Raw genomic sequence first — 19,911 nt, 5'->3', positions numbered from 1 at the left:
GCATGGCCCCGGCCCCCTTTCTGTTCCTCCTGGGAATTGTCGGAACAGAGCGGGACCCTCTCCCTGGACCTCGCGGGCTTCTTCCCTGTCCAGTTTCTGCTCATCCCTGCCCCCCCTACCCCCGACCTGCAGAAGAAGAGCCTTTCTCCATCTGACTGAGAGGCTGGACGACCTCACGGCCCCAGGACCCCGCCATCCCAAAAATGCTCTTCCCTCTCTCACAACAATCCTTTGGAAGGACGGTCTCTCTGGGTCCTGACTAGTCTTGCTCTGGTGGGTCTTGAGGTTCTCCACTGACACGGTGTCCTGCATGCTCCTCTGAAAAGAACCCTCCCCGTGACATCCTGAGCGGTCCCTGACCTGGACGACTAACGCCCGAGGGAGAGGAGGGGACCGTGTCCTTCCCGCCCCTCCATCGCACCCCTGCTCCTCACCCCACCGCCGCCACCGCCTCCTCTGAGACCCTGCTCCTGCAGGCGGAAGCTGCTGGAAGGGCTGCCCGCCATGCCAGCTCCTGGCTGAGGTCAAGAGCCAGGTCACCGCCAGATCGAGGGACATGGGTGTCACACACCCTCTAACCCACCAGTTCCCCCTGACGTCCCCTTCGACAGTCTTATTTGGCGAGAGGGTGGTAAGGTATGTCCTTTTGTGGCTCAGTATCACCCCGGCCCCAGCCTGCCTAAAACAGGAAAAATAGACTTGAGTTTGCTGAGGACCCCGAAGGGCAGCGAGTGGGGTTCAGCACGCCGACAAGAGCAGTGCCAGGAGGCAGCACCCGGAGACGAGGGGCCTGGAGCGCCTTCCCTTCCCAGACACGGGTGCTGGGCCGCCCATCGGGGGAGCCCAGGGCTGGAGGGGGCGCCCCCTGAGGGACCACTGCCCCTCGCGCACCTCCTCTGTGCCAGGCGGGAGCCAGCCTGCAGCGGGTCTGGCCCTGGTCTCTGACGGGCTCCAGCCCCGGACGGTGGCCTTCCCACCCACCCCGGGGCTGCTCCTGGGTGGGACTCAGGGGGCCTGAGCCATCCTCCAGTGTCCTCTGCCCCCAAATTCCTTCTGCTTCGAAGTGATTCCAAACTACATGCCATCCTTGAGAAGCTCAGACCCATCTGTCTTCTCTCTCTAGAAGCGTCCCCGTGTTGGGACTGTCCTGGTGGCCCAGTGGTTAAGAATCTGCCTTGCAGTGCAGGGGACGCTGGCTCCATCCCTGATCTGGGAGCTGAGATTCCACGTGCTAAGCGCCGCCCCACAGCTAGAGTCTGTGAGCCGCAACGCAAGGCCCCACATGAGGCAACAAAGCCACGGCGCAGCCAAAGAAATAAATACTTTCTTTGGAAAAGCAAAAACTTCCCACGTTAAAAATCTGTGAGCTCTCAACACTACTTCAATAAGATGCTGGGGCTCATTTGCATGATGTGCTGATGGACCTAAAGAGCAAGAGGTCCACCCTAGGTCGTGCGATTTATATAAACGGTTTCCAGTCTGAAAGCCTGCCAGGAAATGTGAACAGTTCATCCAGGACAAAGCCCAGGGGCTATTTGGTAAATTAACATCACAGCCAAGTGGGGAGTGCTTTACCCTTTGAGGTGAGACTGTGTTGAGTCCCGGGGACCCTCCTACTAACTGGGGTGGAGAGGCAGCTCCTCCAGGGCAGGATCTGTGGAACCAGAAAGAAGGGAGTCCCAGCCCCGCAGAGAAGACAAGCTTTCCCCCCTAGGAGGAAGAAGAATTTAAAAGGGAAAAGAGGAACTTGGGAAATGTGCATAGGTTATGAACAAACCCACGTGCACACGGCTATATTTAACATAAATAACCAACAAGGACCCACTGTACGGAACAGGGAACTCTGCTCAGTATTATGTAACTACCTAAATGGGAATTTGAAAAACAAGAGACACAGGTACAGATATAAACTGAGCCACTCTGCTGTACTGTATGCTGTGCTTAGTCGCTCAGTCGTGTCCGACTCCTTGTGACCCCATGGACTGTGGTCTGCCAGGCTCCTCTGTCCATGGGCCTCTCCAGGCAAGAATCCTGGCATGGGCTGCCATTCCCTTTTCCAGGGGATCTTCCCGACTAAGGGATTGAACCCAAGTCTCCCACGTTGGGGACAGAAGCTTTACCACCCCGCCCCCAGCGCAACTGCTCCCCAGTAGAAAATAAAACTCTTAAAAAAGGAAAATAGGAACTTGGGGGAATGTGCATGGACTCTGAGCAAACACATTCCTCATTATAAAAGTTAAAACAATTTTGGGCAACAATTTTTTAAAGCAAGTTCTTCAGTCACATGGGCTTCCTCACCACGGATAACTGCGTGTCCCTCTAAGGGATGACAAGGGTTTCATATATTTTCAACTTTGTGGCTGATTTCCAAAGACGTGTGACACACGGGTGACCCGTGTCTGCTGACGGGCAGGTGGCCCATCCGGCTTTGGTGTCTCAGGGGACCCCGGGCCTCCCTGATAAATGATCAGTTCCGAATCTGACGTTCGCTGGCAGCTGTGTGGGCCCAGCGGGGGTTGGTCTGCAGCGTCATATTACTCAGCTAATAAAAAGAATGCATTTGAATCAATTCTAATGAGGTGGATGAAACTGGAGCCTATTATACAGAGTGAAGTAAGTCAGAAAGAAAAACACTAATACAGTATACTAACGCATATATACGGAATTTAGAAAGATGGTAACGATGACTCTATATGTGAGACAGCAAAAGAGACACAGATGTATAGAACAGTCTTTTGGACTCTGTGGGAGAAGGCGAGGGTGGGATGATTTGAGAGACTAGCACTGAAACATGTATATTATCATATGTGAAACAGATCGCCAGTCCAGGTTCGATGCATGAGACAGGGCGCTCAGGGCTGGTGCACTATGGGATGGGAGGTGGGAGGGTGGCTCAGGATGGGGAACACATGTCCACCCATGGCAGATTCATGTCAATGTATGGCAAAACCACCACAATATTGTAAAGTAATTCAGTTCAGTTCAGTCGCTCAGTCATGCCCAACTGTGAACCCATGGACCGCAGCACGCCAGGCCTCCCTGTCCATCACCAACTCCTGGAGTTCACCCAAACCCATGTCCATCGAGTCAGTGACGCCATCTAACCATCTCATCCTCTGTCATCCCCTTCTCCTCCTGCCCTCAATCTTTCCCAACATCACAGTCTTTTCAAATGAGTCAGCATTAGGTGGGCAAAGTAATTAGCCTCCAATTAAAATGAATAAATTAATTTAAAATAAAATAGAATTAAAAAAAAGAGAGAGAGACTGCAGCTCACGAGGTCAGAGGGGACATTGACCCTCTTCTGGAGTCTGGAGCGGTCTCCTGACTTGCTGGGCCAATCGCTCCACCGGCCGTGACAACCTGGGGCTTCGGAGGCTGGGTCACAGAAGTCCTGCGGCTCCCCCCGGCCAGGCGTCCTTTGGAACCCAGTCCCCGTGCTGCACTGAGGAGCCCAGGCCCCGGGGGGAGGCCACGTGGGGGTGGCAAGGGTCCCGCTGAGACCCCGGGGGACAGCCAGGCCACGGCGCCTCCCTGACCCGGGTCCCCGCCAGCCTGACTGCAGCTGCATGACAGGCTCCCGAGAACCACTCCACTGAGCCCCCGGCCCCAGAGCTGAGGGAGGGGGCAACAGGTTACCGTTTGGGGCACCACAACCAGAGGTGGCCGGCCGAGCAGCCCTGAGTGACTGGGGCTGTCGTCCCACCCAGAGGAGCAGCCCCTCCTGAAGTAGAGCGGCGGGTCACAAACACAGAAATCACAGCAAAACCGGACTTTGTTCAAAAAGCATCCTCCCAAGAACGCCAACAGGAAGGCTGGGCAACCTGGGCTCTTAGTCCGTTCCAGCCTCTATGAGACGCTCTTTGTCCCTACTGGGAAATTTGCTGGCAGGATGCTAGAGGTGGGGGAAATAAGATGTCTGAACAGGGATGTTGTTGGGGCAGTGAAGCGGGCAAGGTTGACAGCAGAGGGTCTCACTGGGGCGCCTTGGGGCTGGGCCCTGGGTGTGTCGTTTCCTCTGCAGAGAAATAAGGAAACCCTCCTCACTGAATCCTGCCAGCAAATTTCCCGCTAGGGACAAAGAGCATCTCATGAAGAAGTGAAGAAGTGAAGTCGCTCAGTCATGTCCGACTTTTTGCAACCCCATGGACTGTAGCCCTCCAGGCTCCTCCGTCCATGGGATTCTCCAAGCAAGAATGCTGGAGTGGGTTGCCACGCCCTCCTCCAGGGGATCTTCCTGATCCAGGGATTGAACCCGGGGCTCCTGCATTTCAGGCATCTCACTGAGCATCTCATTGAGGGGATTAATTGCCAGCCGTGCTGACACCGTGTGTCTTGGAATTGACCGAGATTCCAAGTTGCCCAGCCTCCCCGTTTAGGGCACGTGCTGCGGAGTCGATGTCCTGTCTCTCTTCGCCCTGAGCATTGTCCTCCGGGGCAGTGAGGGGCTCGCCCATCTCCTTCGCCCGCTGTCAGTCACTAGCTCAGAAAAACCCCCTGTGCTCTCTGGCGGGGCTCCCCAGTCTCTGGCCCCCAGTGGCTGCTGATCTGAGGTACCCTTGAAGCAATAATGGTAGAAATACAGCACACACCATTGCCATGCACTAAAGTCAACCCGAAATCTCCCCCACTTCCTCTCTGTGGAGGGGCAGGGGCTAAGTTCCCAGAACTGACCCTGGCAGGGAGCCGTGCAGGAGGGAGGTGGCCCAGAGCCAAGAGCCGCTGGCAGGCTTGAGGGCGCAGCCAGCCGGCCTGGTGTTCCCCTCATCCTGCTCTCTTCATCCTAACGGGAAGCCGGAGGGTGCCGATGCCGTCAGACTGAAACTCAGAGACGTGGCAGCTTCCTCAAGGGCACACACCTCAGAGCTTCCAGCCATGCCCGCAGGCTGCGTGCCTCTGGGATAAACGTGGAGAGAAAGGATGCTCTGAAAAGCCAGGAAGAAGCCAGAGGAGCAAGGAATGAAAATGATAACTGCTTTTCCACCTCAACAGTCGTGGGGGGATCAGACCTGGACGCTTACTTCTAGGTTTCTAACGCATTTCTACACAGAAGGACGGAAAGTGCTCGAAGAGGAAGGAAATGAGACTCATCCGAGGTGCGGAGACTGAGGTCTCGTGTCACGGGGGAGTCTTGACTTCAGATCTGGGTCAGCCACGTGACGGGCATTCCTCAAATCGGTCTCTGGAGGTCCGTCTCCTCCTTGATAAAGGGAAGAGGAGGCTCGTGGAGGATGAAGGTTCGGACTAGTCACACACCGTGCGGGTCCTCCTGTGCGTTCGGCTCCAGCAGCCGGCCCCCCACCCCTTCCTCCTGCTCCTCTGCTCCCCACTTCTCCTTCCCTGCCGTCCCACAGAGGAGCTCCAGAACGCAAAGCAGGGGCAGTTCTGGGCAGGAGGCCACAGCTGAACTCAGAGGTGCTGATGAAAGCTTGGGGGCTTGCACTGAAGCCCAGGAAAGTGTTGGTCACTCAGGCGTGCATGACTCTGCGACCCCATGGACTGTAGCCTGCCAGGCTCCTCTGCCCATGGGACTCTCCAGGCAAGAGTATTGGTGGGGATTGCCGTTTCCTCCTCCAGCGGACTTCCCAACCCAGGGATGGAACCCGGGTCTGCCCCATTGCAGGCAGACTCTTTACCCTCTGGGCCGCCAGGGAAGCCAGGAAGCAGAAGGACAAATTGAAGTGAGGAGGAAAGCAGTGGCCAGAAGCAGCGGTCACTCGGAAGTCAGCGCGGTGTCAGTGCAGCAGGCCCGGAGCCACGTGCTTGGAGAAAGCCCTGCAGAGCCGAGTCTGAGGGCTGAACACTGGCCTTCGCTGTAATCACTGGCGCTTACAGTGCTCTTGGAAGATAAGCTTTCAGTATGAATGTCTCAGTGAAAGCATTATTACAAGAGTCTAAGAAGAGAGTGTGGTCTCAGGAAACAGAGACCACAGATGTAGAAAAAAAATTTTTTTTTAATTGGCAGTGATAAACAACAAAGTCCTGCTGCATGGCTCAGGGAACCACATTCAATACTCTGTGATAAAGCGTAGTGGGAAAGAAAATAAAAACGAATATATGTATGTATAAACGAGTCACTGCTGTGCAGCAGAAATTAACACATTAGAAGTCAACTATACTTCAATTTAAAAATGAATAAATAGAAAATAAAACTAAAAAATTGGCACTAAGACCCAAAGAGACAGATGGCACTGCAGAGGGCAACAGGAGCAAGTGAAACTTGGTTGAACCCCAGGAGTCAGCGGACCCCCCTGTGGCCCCCCACCCATCCTTGGCCCACATCTGATTTCAGCTGCAGCTGTGGGGCCAGAGACTGCCCGCCCAGACGGTCCCCATCTCAACACCCAGAGCCCTGATTTCCTGACTCCAGGCTTTTCTGCTCAGCCCTCGGGTACAGCCCAGGAGAGCAGAGGGTTAGGGCCCTGCTGGACCAACGAGGGGATGGGAGCCAGCCTTCAGCCCTCAGAGATGGGGTCCAGGGTTCCTGCCAGCATCGCCATCCCGTCCTCTCCTCATGGGCTGTCAGGATTAGGGTGGCCAACCAGCCTGGCTTCCCAGAACCTGGAAATGGCAGGGCAGTCCCGAGCGGGCCAGGACCTATTGGAAGTAACCACACAGTCCTGTCCCAAGGCCACGGACACAGAGCCCAGAACCAAGGTCCCCTCCGGAACTGACTGAGGCCCTTTGTAACGGTTGCCAAAGGCTCCCCTGATCTTCCCAGGCAGCTCTCTGATCCCAAATTAGGCAGAAACACCCACTCTGGTGCTCAGCCTAGCTCATCCTCACCAGTCACCGAATGCCACCCTTCCGGCAGGAATTTTCCTTGTCTTGAGGCTCTACAAGTTGACTGCTAACTCACGAGGAGCATCAGCTCACCCTTGAGCTGGCCTGACCCGGCGTCCTGGCGACTCTCCCCTGCCTGTAAGGAGGTCGGCCGGGGCGCTCCCAGCGCCCTCATCACCTCTGCTCTTTGTTCGTAGTAAGCTCACTCACTTCTGACGCTCTGGGTCTGGATGACCACGGCAGTAACGGCCTCCAGGCAGGGTGCAGGAGCCTTCACGTGCAGGCCTGCTTAGCGCAGAGCACAGTCAGGGAGCAGGAGGGGCCTGGAACCAGGACGCACCGGGAAGGAGGGGGCGGCCGGCTACCCCAGGGCTGGAGACGGGACCACGGGGAAGATGCTGGCGTGGAAAAGGAGCAGCCTTGTTCTCAGTCGTGCCAGAAGGGAGGCCGTGGGCCAGAGGACCTGAGGGCAGGAGGAGGCAGTCTCCACAGGCAGGGGCAGGGGGTCAGACGCCCCGGCCACCCGGCCACGGAGTCTGGGCTTCCCTCCCTCTGAACTCCCCGCATGTGCTGCAGACAGGATGCCTCCGCTGCCTCGCGTGCCCAGGGAAAGGGGGCTGCCTGGTCTAAAAAGCAGAGTCCTGGGAGGTGATGGAGGGAGAGGGGAGCTGGGAGGAAAGAGTGATGGGGTGGGAGAGGGGTGTGCAGAGGGGGACAGGGACGGGGCGTGGGGTTCGGGTTAGGGTGGCGGGGGCAGGCTGTACGAGGCTCCAGGAAAGCCGGCGGGTCTGGGGGGAGCAGGGAGGTGAGGCAGGCTCCTCAGGGACGCCGGAGCCTCTGGAATCCTCTCCTCCTGGCCGCTGACTTCGGAGCTCCTCAAGAAGGAAGAGACCCCATCACCCAGACACACACACTGGTGCCCTGCGAGGGTCCCAGATGCTGGTCACAGCCACTATTTTAAAAATGACATGGCTAGAACCAATATTCACTCTCTTTCTAAAGCCTGGTGTCTCTAAAGTGGGGGAGGAGAGGAAGGTTTTCAAGGTTGTGGGTTGACCCCATGAGAAGAGAGACTTCTTTGCAAAAATTTTATATGGTGCCCCAACTTTTAAAGTTCTAACCCTGAGCACGATATTCTAGATCAGCCTTATTCTTACCAAAGCTTCTAAGCAAAAATAGGGACAGGACAAAACTGTAAAGCTACAGTCCTCCCGGAACACAGGGCGGGGCAGAAATACACTGAAATGGTAACAGCGGGGGCTCAGGAGGTAGAGACGCGAGAAGAGTAACTTGAGCAACTTTGTTTCTGCGTCTTTGCCTTTCCATGTGCTTAGTAAGGAGATACGTGGTTGTACAACTAAACGGTCTCTGAGAACAGGAAAAGGGCTAGTTGCAGTAACTGTTGCAGATATCATTCAGGTGAACCGCTGGAAAATTACACCTGCTAGATAGCTCCTGATAATCTCCTCGCTCTGAGTGCCCCTGTAGTCACAGCTTTCACGTTGGTTTCCTGAGCAGTCAACATGCTGTTTTCCTTCAAATCAGATCCAGGAAATGGTGAAAGGAGTTGTTGCATATGACCCCCAGTTCAGAACAGGGAAACCTGTGCAAGATTATTATGACCAAGGAAAGCGCTCCAAGTAGCATTAAAGCTACCTTCCAGTGGGACTGGCTTTTCTCAGACTTACTTTGAAACTCTTCATCGAGGGCATGACTAATTTTACCAGAACGGATAGAATTAGGTCACAGAGTGGGGAAGACAGAAAGACCCCCGTTTCACATCAAGAAGGCGCAGGGGGCTTCCCTGGTGGTGCAGCGGTAAAGAATCCAGTGCAGGGGACACGCGTTCCATCCCTGATCCAGGAAGATCGCACGTGACTCAGCGCAGCTCAGTCCAAGAGCCACGGCTCCCGCGGCTGGGTGCTGCGTGATGAAGCCGAGTGCGTGCAGGGGACACGCGTTCCATCCCTGATCCAGGGAGACTGCAGGTGACTCAGCGCAACTCAGTCCAAGAGCCACGGCTCCCGCGGCTGGGTGCTGTGTGATGAAGCCGAGTGCCCCTGAGGCCGAGCCCCACGGCGAGAGAAGGCACTGCCAGGAGACGCTCAAGCACAGCTAGAGAGAGCCTGAGCGGCAGTGAAGACCCAGGATGGCCAAGGAAATAAAATTTTTTAAAAAAATAGATGGCTGACACTTGCATACCATTCTCAAAGAAAAACAGAGCGGGAAGGCTCTGTGCCAGCCTTAGTGCTGGCCCCTGCAGACCCCCATCCGAGGCCAGGGAGCCCCCCACCTCACGGCTGGGGAGCAGAGGCCACCGCCGGCCAAATCGGGGAGGAGGGGTGTGAACGGTGCAGCCTGTGTTAGAGTCCGGAAAGCGACAGAAAGGCCGAAGGAGGCCAAGCCACTTCATGGCATTTCATTTAATTACACACACAAGACCATGACTTTCCGTTTCCTAAACCTCTGTTTATCTGCCAGAAGCAAACCTGAAAACCACACATCCTTTAGTGCGGGGACCTCCACGCGAATAATTCTGGTGTCAGATAAACCCACAAGTAACATCGACAGCCTCCTTCCTTGAGCCCTCCAGCCTTAGTAAGGACCTCCAGCCTTAGTTCCCGACGGTGCCCGCTGGGGCGCGGTGGGGGCCGAGCGAAGAGTCTGGGGCCGCCACTGATTCATTGCGCTCCTCGGTGACCCAGATTCAAGCCTCCTTTCTCAGTTTGTCTAACGGGAACCTCCAGGCTGACTTATAAAGCTGCTACAGAAATGAGAAAGGCCCGGGTTGTGATATGCGACAGCAAGCCGGCTGCTCCCCGGCTGTCACAGCAGCAGTCACTGAGACGGCCGGCGGCCGCCGTGGCCTCCTCTGCCATGACCAGCCTTCGGGTACAGGACTCCTCTGCCGGTGAGAGGGGCTTCCAAGCACGTGGGCTGAGTATCCGGATGACCTCTCCAGACCCTGACCGAACAAACCCCGGACGGTCCCGCAGCCCCTGACAGCCCCGGCGCGGCTGGGCAGGAGAAACCAGAGGGTGCCCGCAGTCTGCAGCCGGTCATCCCTTCACCCGAGGATTTCTGGCGCTTGGTGTGATGAAGGGGAGACAGAGCACGGGGAGGAAGTGCCTGCGATTCCATCCAGGAGAAGGACGCTGAGGAGGGTCGTGTAGAGGCCTGGCCCCACCCCCACCCTGGGGACCCCCGATGGCGGCGGGGGACCCTGCCCTGCGTCTGCCCGCCCAGGACCCGCCCCGGTCCCTGTGCCCGCGCCCCCAGGCCCACGGCCACTGCTCCCTGTCTCAGCACTGCTCCGCCGTGTCCCTCCTCACCTTCCGCCCAGACCGCTCCCTCCTCCGCCTCAACACCCCCATCTTTTCTTTGTTACCTGGTCTCTTTCTCAGGCCTCCAGCTCCTCACTCGACTCCCAAAGCTTCTGTAAAAAGCACAAAGGACTGTGCATCCTAGACCTTGGTCCTCCCCAGTAAGGCCTCCTCTTTGGATCCTGCGACCTCGTCCGCCGCTGTGAGCCCCACAGGCCGAGTGGACCTAATGAAGGAACACGACGGTGTCTGACTCACCTTGCTCTTGGGGGAAGGTAATTCTGAATTCTCTTTCAACTGAGGTCGATCAGCTCCAGGACTAAGTGTTCTAAAATTTCAGATCTGATTTATAAGGTTCTTGCTCAAACGCTCCTCCTAGTAAAATCTCCGTCCTCCAGCCCTGCCTCTGAATTCCTTTGTGGTCACCCCTGTGGATGTGATTTTCTCCTCTGCAGGGGCCACGCAGATGCCTGGGGCCGTCTGCTGTGCCCTATATGGCCCCAAAGTTTAGCACACTGAGTTGTCCTCTCTGTGTTCTAGGGTGTTCCCACCCAACCTCATCCTCTCCCCTGCCTCGTTCCTCCCGGGGTCTCACTCAGCAGCGACCTTCCCACTTGGAAACGTTTTGCTTCTCTGAGCTCTGCCCTGGAAAACCAAACAGTGTTACTTATCAGAACAGCACCTAAAATAAGAGTCAGTGCATCTCGATGAGCCCCTGAGGGTCTCCCCTGGGAGAAAAGCTGTGGGGGATGGGCTCTGTGGCATCTATTTTAGCTGCAGAGGCTCTTTTTTGTTAATTTCCTCTTTCTCAGTTTGTCTTAGAGGGTTGATGCTATTCGATAAGAGACCTCTAGGTAAGTGAGGGCTCAGGAGGTTTGATGTGTTTAATAAGAGAAGACCGAGCCAAAGATTAAGGCAAATGCCTCGGTGCTGTCATATGAACGGAATGGCAGTATTTTTTAATGACATAAATGCATGAACCCACAGCAGAGTGAAACTCATCACCACCTATTTGTCACTTTCACTTGAAAGATGGTTGTGTCACAAGAACGTCTTCCCATGAAGGGCAGCACCGTCCAGCCCCTTGAAGCAGACCCACGAGCACGTCCACCCATAGGGGCACACCCACCGCGGGCCCTGCTCTCCTGTGGAGCTGGCTCCAGGCCGCCTGGCCTTCTGCCCGTCTCCCTGCCCCGTCCCTAAGCGCCCCCTCTGCATGGGAGCAGCTCTGCCCCGTCCCCTCACCTAGACACCACCCTGTGCTCTAGGGCAGTTCCTACCATGGGTCACCCAGGCCAGCACCCTCCCCTCCACCAGGCCTGCGCCCCATCTGCATTTTAACCTACCAGCACCCCGTTCTGTGCATGATGCAGCCCAGCACAGGTGCAAAGAGTAAGTTAAGGAGACCGCATCTGGTTTGGGTCTGTAGAGTCTGTTTCTCCTTCACAGTCAAGGCTCAACTGTGAGATCGCTCATTCAAAGGTGGCGGTGGCTTATTAGGTTCTTTGCCAGTGTTTCCACAGCCTTTTCACAAGGGCTGGTCAGCGTCAGCAGGTCCTGGAGGCTTGAAGGGACTCTGCTCCCTCCACGCTAGCATGGATGGAGTGGCTTTTTCTAACTCTTTAATCACACCTGCTCCCAGGACTGCAGTTAGAATACAACGTAAGATTGCTGCTGCTGCTAAGTCGCTTCAGTCGTGTCTGACTCTGTGCGACCCCATAGATGGCAGCCCATTAGGCTCCCCTGTCCCTGGGATTCTCCAGGCAAGAACACTGGAGTGAGATTACATAAGCAGTAATGGTGACATCTCTGGAACAGCAGCCAGCACGTCCTGGACTCAACCAGCCAGTGTCTCTCCTCCTCTCCCCAGGGCGTGACTAGGAGGTCTAAGTGAGGACCAGTGTCTGAGGGGACGATATGGAGCTTCTCAACACTATTTTACCTTCAACACACTAACCAGTCGACACAACAGGGACACAACGTTTTCTAAATTCCGAGATGAAATAAAAACTTACCGGCAGAGGAGTAGCTCCTTATTCCACAAATGAAGGGCCGCAGAGCTGTCCCTCGTGAAGCTCGGGTCTCTTAAATCTTCAGACTCCTCTTCTCCAGGGTAAACCCCCGGGCTTTGTACTGACGGAAGTGGCCCAGAGGCTGAATTTTTAGTGCCTGCTCCTCGGGTGTCCTGGCGCTCATTCTGTGCCCACGTGCTGGGCGGTGTGGTGAGCGCCTCACCACAAACTTTATTCCTCCAGTACATACCTCAGGTCATAGAAAGGCAGAAAATAAGACGGGGGAAGGAAGGCAAGCTTATGCAACTAGGTCACTTAATAATTTCAATTTTAGAGAAAATTTTTTTTCTTGTTTCAGAATTATTGGTCTGTGGAATATTTTTTATTCTTCTTGGAAATTACAAATTAATCAGAATGATTATAAAGTTCTCTGAAAAGTTCCACATAATACCTAATGAACTTTATAGACAACTACTCACATTCTGGACTGTAAAGAACAAAAAGCGTAAAAAAAAAAAAAAACCACATGACTATGCTTTAAAAGTAAAAATGATAAATAGAGAATCAGCACATCGCAAATAATGTGGGTCAGTGGTCAGCTCCAAAAGAAGGCGTAACCCAGCCGTAAAGGAGGAGTGTCACCATGGTCTATAGTTTGCAGCCGTGACGTCGTAACCTGACCTGTGAGCATCTGTACCCCCAGAGCAACTGTTCAGTCTGGGGACAGTCCTGTAATTTGAGGGGAATCTGGGGTACCTTCTCTGAAACCTAGAATAGAATGAGTCGAGCCACAAACCCCTCTGTGGAAAGTCCTAAACTGGCCCTTGAGAGAAACACCGGTGACCCTGATGGGCAAGAAAAGAGAAGCTTCCTCCTTGGTTTGTCCAGCCGTCTGCTTTCTTTTCCGCATGACTATATGTAGTATTGTTAATGTCAATTAACATGTCTAATAAAAGTAGAAGCAACTTTTCATGTTTATCCTTTTGCTTAATGCTGACAAATGATTTTGGCAAAGCATTTTCCTGAGGGAAAGAAACAAGCACACAAGGATGTTTTCGTAGTTTTCTCCAGAGCCTATAAATCAGGAGCAGTGGATTTGAAAATTAAACCACAATTCATTTATGCTTTCAGCAAATACTTACTGAGCTCCATTATGTGCTGAGAAGCTTTCTAGGCCAAAGTGTTGTAGCTGTGACTGAAACAGATAAAATCCTTCACTTTATGGGGTTTACATTCCAGTCGCGAGACATGGGCATGAACAAAATAAATAAACAAAACGGTGTACAATACGGTAGATGGTGATAAGTGCCTTGGGGAAAATCAGGCAGACAGGTCAGCCAGCGATCACCCATCAGGAAAGGTGTCCCTGGGAGAGGGGCATTTAAGGACACGGTGTCCCCGACGCAGACAGACGCCCACCCGACACATTCAGGGGAAACCTGGGAGGTCGTGTGGCGGGAGTGAGCCTGGGAAACGGGGGGACTGTTAGGCTCCAAGCGGCTGAGGGGCCAGGTTCTGGAACCTTCCAGTCTGCTGCCATGACTTCACCTTCTCCTCGGGGGAGATGGGAAACTTCCGGAAGGTTTTGAGTGACACTGCATGTTAACGGCTGTCTGACTTACATTTTAAGAAGATGACTCTGGGGGCAATGTGAAATGTAGATGAAGGGGACCTAGGTGGAGTTAGGAAGAACATCCCAGTAAGATATGATGTGCCTACATCAGAGATACAGGCAGTGAGATTTGCTGACAGACTGGATGTAGGATTTGAAAGGAACAGAAGCACTAAAGGTGACTCCAGGCGTCTGACCTGAGCAGTCAGGCATTGCTGCCCTTCCGTCACTCGGTCACATCCAGCCTCACGGACACCCTTCCGTCACTAGGTCATGTCCAGCCCCACAGACGGCACAGTCAGGCATTGCTGCCCTTCCGTCACGAGGTCATGTCCAGCCCCACGGACGCCCTTCCATCACTAGGCCATGTCCAGCCCCACGGACCGCACAGTCAAGCATTACTGCCCTTCCATCACTAGGTCACGTCCAGCCCCACGGACTGCAGCATGCCAGGCCTCCCTGTCCATCACCAACTCCCGGAGCTTGCTCAGACTCACGTCTATCGAGTCGGTGATGCCATCCAGCCATCTCATCCTCTGTCGTCCCCTTCTCCTCCTGCCCCCAATCCCTCCCAGCATCAGGGTCTTTTCCAATGGGTCAGTTCTTCGAATCAGGTGGCCAGAGTATTGGAGTTTCCGCTTCAGCATCAGTCCTGCCAATGAATATTCAGGTTGATTTCCTTTAGGATTGACTGGTTTGATTCCTCACTATCCAGGGGACTCTCAAGAGTCTTCCCCAGCACCACAATTTGAAAGCATCAATTGTTCAGCACTCAACCTTCTTTATGGATTTCTTGCTGTTCAGTCGCTCAGTCATGTCCAACTCTTTGTGACCTCATGGACTGCAGCCCACCAGGCCTCCCTGTCCTTCACCATCTCCCAGAGTTTGCTCAAACTCATACCCATTGAGTGGGTGATACCATCCAACCATCTCATCCTCTATCACCCTCTTCTCCTCCTGCCCTCAATCTTCTCCAGCATCAGGGTCTTTTCCAATGAGTTGGCTCTTTGCATCAGGTGGCCAAAGTACTGGCGCTTCTGCTTCAGCATCAGTCCTTCCAGTGAATATTCAGAGTTGATTTCCTTTAGGGTTGACTGGTTTGATCCCCTTTCTGTCCAAGGAACGCTCAAGAGTCTTCTCCAATGCCACAGTTCAAAAGCATCCGTGGATGGATTTGATTATATAAAATTGCAGAAGAAGCAGGTTGAGGGTGGAGGAGAATATCAGGAAACTCATTAGGAGCTTGAGAAGTAAGAGATGCCTATTAGACTATTCCAGCGGAAACATCAATACAACAAATAATTGCTTACCTGAATATAAAGCTCCGAGGACAGCGCTGGCTGGAGAAGTAAATTTAGGAGCCATGAGCTCTTGGGTGGATGAGATCACCAAGGGAGAGGGCATAGATGGATAAGAGAAGAGGTCCGGGGCCTGAGACCTGGAGGCCAAGCACATATGTATTTCAAGAAGGGGAAATGAATCAACTGTGTCAACCCTGCCAGCAGACCAAGCAGCCCCGAACGGAGAGGAGTGAGCACCAGATTCAGCAGCGATCGCTGCAACCGTTACAGTGTTTGCTGAGCGGTTCAGTTCAGTTCAGTTCAGTCGCTCAGTTGTGTCCGACTCTTCGCGACCCCATGAATCACAGCACGCCAGGCCTCCCTGTCCATCACCAACTCCCGGAGTTCACTCAGACTCACGTCCATCGAGTCCGTGATGCCATCCAGCCATCTCATCCTCTGTCGTCCCCTTCTCCTCCTGCCCCCAATCCTTCCCAGCATCAGAGTCTTTTCCAATGAGTCAACTCTTCGCTTTGAGGTGGTCAAAGTACTGCAGTTTCAGCTTTAGCATCATTCCTTCCAAAGAAATCCCAGGGCTGATCTCCTTCAGAATGGACTGGTTGGATCTCCTTGCAGTCCAAGGGACTCTCAAGAGTCTTCTCCAACACCACAGTTCAAAAGCATCAATTCTTCAGCACTTAGCCTTCTTTACAGTCCAACTCTCACATCCATACATGACCATGGGAAAAACCATAGCCTTGACTAGACGGACCTTGTTGGCAAAGTAAGGTCTCTGAGCTGTAGAGGAGCCTAACTGGAAGAGAGTGGGAGACAGGAGAGAATGCAAACCCTCGCTTCAGGGAGCTTGCCCAAGGGGAACGAGAGAAATGGGCAGGAGCTGGAGATGACGCTGGAATCCAAACATCTGTTGTTAAGATGGGAGAGATGAGTGGTCTTTACATACTGGTGGGCATGATCCACTGAGGAGGGAGATGTCATTGCTGCAAGGAGGAGAAGGGAGGAGCACTCCCCTCCACTTTGTGTGGACAGAGGAGGCTGGGGGCTGGCAAGGGACTTCCTCAGCAGCACCCACGAGCACCACACGTAGGCGATGTGGCCGTGGGCACTCATGCCAGTTCTTTTCTGATTGTTCCTTTGTTCACAGTACAAAAGGAAACCAGGTCATCAGCTGAGACTGAAAATGGAAAAAGAGGCATCAGAGCTTTGACAAGAGAGGAAGACGAGTGAACAGCCATCCAGGAGCAAGGGAGAACAGACGGGGTAGAGAATGGCATGACCGCCAGACAGCACATGTGAGCAGCTGTGAATTTCAAGTGAGACCAGTAACGACACGTCCTTTTCTAGGCACAGTCATCGTGTGGGCACAAGAGCTGCAGAGAGCCGAGCTCAGCCGGAGCTGTGGTCAGCCAGCTGAGTAAGACAGAGGGCCAGTGGGCTATGCAATAGAAGCGTCCCATTGCCTTCTAACCATCCAAGATCACTCCAGCCTGACGTGGTCCCGGGATGGCCCTAGACAGATGCCTTGAAATGGAGCATAGTGGTCAGCACTGAGTTTCAGACATAGGTCTGCTGAACCACACAGTTGACGTCGGTCTCTGTGCTCAGTGTCTCTGACATTGGTACCCAGGAGACATTCCGGTGGGATGTTAATTGCCCTCCTTGATGTCAAGTGCAAATTTAACAGCGTGGTTAATTAAAACCCTCGTATGCTTTAAAAATTGATGGTGGTTTTTAACATCTAAAACCTATTTAAATTGTATTTTTCTTTATAAACTAACTTTGCCCCTGCAAATCTCAGGGCAATAAATTATTGATTTTGGCAACCATCAAGAGAAGCCACACTATCTTTTCTATCACGACACACTCTTCTCGTGTGCCTCTTAGGTTCAAAGGGCTTCTGTGTTCTAACAGCGTCCCTGATCGTTCAGGTGGTAAAGAATCAGCCTGCAATGTGGGAGACCTGGGTTTGATCCCTGGGTTGGGAAGATGCACTGGAGAAGGGAGAGGCTACCCAGTCCAGCATTCTGGCCTGGAGAGTTCTATGGACTATATACAGTCCATGGGGTCACAAAGAGTCAGACACAATAGAGCGACTTTCACTTTCACTACGCCATGTGTGAGAGGCAAGACAGAGTGGGGCCTTCCTCCCTGGGGTAAGGAACTTCAACCCAGATGCCTGGGTGCCCAGGAACATCGCCAAGAGCACAGCCCTTCTGACGGCGGAAGACTCGCCTCCCACCCTCCGACTCCTTCGTGTCTTTTCAAAGCCATGCAGCTGGCTGCGCTCTGAGTGCTCTTGGCCATGAAAGCACCGATGGAGAGGACCCGGGTGCTCTCTGAAGGGCTGTAGGAACTCAATCTGCTATGAGAAGTGACTTCCTAACTCCAGAGCCGTCCTCAGGGGGCCCTCAGAGACCCTCTGCCTGGCTCCTGGGCGCTCACCTGGCTGCCTCCATCCCAGGCAGGTCCATGGGCCCACCCACTGGAAGGGAGTCGGTCAGCCTCGGAGCCATGTCAGGACCCAGGGAGAGGGCGGTGCTTCCCCGTGCCCCTGTGGGACTCCTCCAGCTCCAGGTGAAGGTCCCATGGCACATCTGTCTTTCAGCCAGACCTCCTAAAAACTCTCCCCAGAGAACCGATAACCCTCCCACCAAGCAGGAAGCAGGGAGTCCTACTAAGATAGACTGCAAGCTGACACGTTCCTCTCAGGAAGCGTCAATTCTGTAGAGACGTGCTGTGACACACACCTGTCTGCATGACACCCGACACTCGTGACGTTCAGAAGTTCCTGCATTCGCATTCCTCGTATCCTTCCGGAAGTAACGGCGTGGGTTCAGTGATGAACCCGCTGGCGGGGAGACTGTGTCAATGCATGTTCAAGTCTCCTCCTCTTTAAAACCAAAATTCACTCAAACTTTGAAATTTTTCATCAGGGTAGAACGATGCATGTTGGAACTGGGAGAGCCTGCAAAGATGGTAACTGGGTTATCTATTAGGCGCTTGCTGTATGCACATGGTGTATACCTCATCTCTAGTGCTCAGCCTCCTGAGAGGTCCCCATGACTGTGCTCCTTTACTGACGAGCACACACTGATTCAGAAAAAACAGACCTTTTGTTCTGATTCCCACTCCACCCCCTCCAAGAGGACTGAGAACTGTACAGCGTAGGAATATCCCTTCCAAGGAGGTCTCAAGGTCATCTTTCACTATCATAAACTTGTAAATTATCTTTTGACAATATCTGCCATTGCTGAAAAAAAAATTAGTAAGAGCCAAAAAAGACATTCAGCTTGAAAGAAGACAGCAAGACTGGTCCATTTACGAATCACATTTCATCACCAATAAAACATTCATTCAGCCAGAAGACCAAGAGATGCTGTAGCAAGTGACACGATTTTCCCCACGTTCTTGTATCCAGATGACTTACTTTACATTCACTGCTTCTACCCACCAGGCTGTAGAACACCTCCACTAGAATCAGAGGGTGCTCCTAATGAGCCCCAGACCAAGACAGAACTTATGAAATACATAAACATTGTCACAACTTCATTTTGGGATAAACGTATCCTTCTGCCTTAATAAATATTTTTTTAATACTTTCGAAACATACTTTACAATTAAATGTTTTTCTTCTTGTTTGTTGAAATACACAATTTCAAGGATGCCAGTGGGATTCTAGCACAGTAAACAGAAAAGCTACTTGGAAAGAAGGCTTCTTGCATGTTGTGAAAAACCAATGTTAATTACAAATTCATTTATTCTGAAAGAGTAAAGTAGATCTACTTTCTCCCTACTAGAGCAAAACAGAACAATATTGTAGAATTGGTGATATTTTAATAAGAATCATCAACTATTATAGAAAAAAAAAGTACATTTGAATTGGGAAGGTGAGTATGTGAAGCCAGATGCCAGGAGTTTGGAGATTCAGTGTGAATACGCTAACAAAGATTTATTCATGGCAATTACTTCTGTTAATACATATCGAGATGTAGTTATTTAGAAATATTGCCTGTCAGCATCTAATATCACATATGGGATTGCCAGAATTATTAATTAAAAGCAGAGTTTCAATTGTTAGAAAGAAGGGCTGAATCTTTCATCCGCTTGCTTTCTCTCCCACCTTCCTAAGAAAAGGTGCCGGTTTGAGGTCTTGACTCTGAGTAAGCTGACCACTCCCACACTTGACCTTATTATTTCTTATAATTAAATCTCTAAGCAGCTGTCACATTAGGGCATCCAACAGGAGCTGTCAAGAACCAGGTTTTCAGTGGTTTTCCTTGTTTCTGTATGTTAGTGCTTCAGAACCAGTGTGTGTCAAATATTAAAATTTTAATAAATAAAAGGTTAATCAAGGTAATGTCTGACATTAAACAGACAGTGATGATAAAAATAAAATATTGATTCCACTGGCTGTACCATTCAGCCAACAAACATATGTCTCTCATCTCCTATTCTTGTTAAATAATTTCTTCCAAACCCTCTTTTATGTTTCTCTCCTTTACGAACATACTATTTTACCATTTTCCTTATCATCATCATGTCTTACCTCTCTAAGTGGGCAGAAAATGTGAAGAAACTTTCTGTGGCCAATTTGCGCTCTTAGGAAGCAGTGGCGGGGATGGATGGAATGCCAAGGCAGGGAGAGTCAGAACCTGTGCACTTCACCCAGATCCACGCCCACCTTCTAATCCTCGAGTGTTACCACTTGCCTGTAAGGTCGTTCAGAGCAAAACGGGTCAGCTCCAGAGTCACAGGCCGCGCTCACATCCCCAGTCTCCTCCACCTTCGGTTAGCATCTCAGTCTTCCCCTTGACACTCATGACTGCAGGTTGAGGACTGCTCCTGGGTCTGGGTTTCTCCAGTGTTCCCTCCTGTCCACA

This window comes from Bos indicus x Bos taurus, chromosome 9, assembly GCF_003369695.1.
Source record: "Bos indicus x Bos taurus breed Angus x Brahman F1 hybrid chromosome 9, Bos_hybrid_MaternalHap_v2.0, whole genome shotgun sequence".
Lineage (NCBI taxonomy): Eukaryota > Metazoa > Chordata > Mammalia > Artiodactyla > Bovidae > Bos > Bos indicus x Bos taurus.
Note: the sequence above shows the minus strand (reverse complement) of the source record.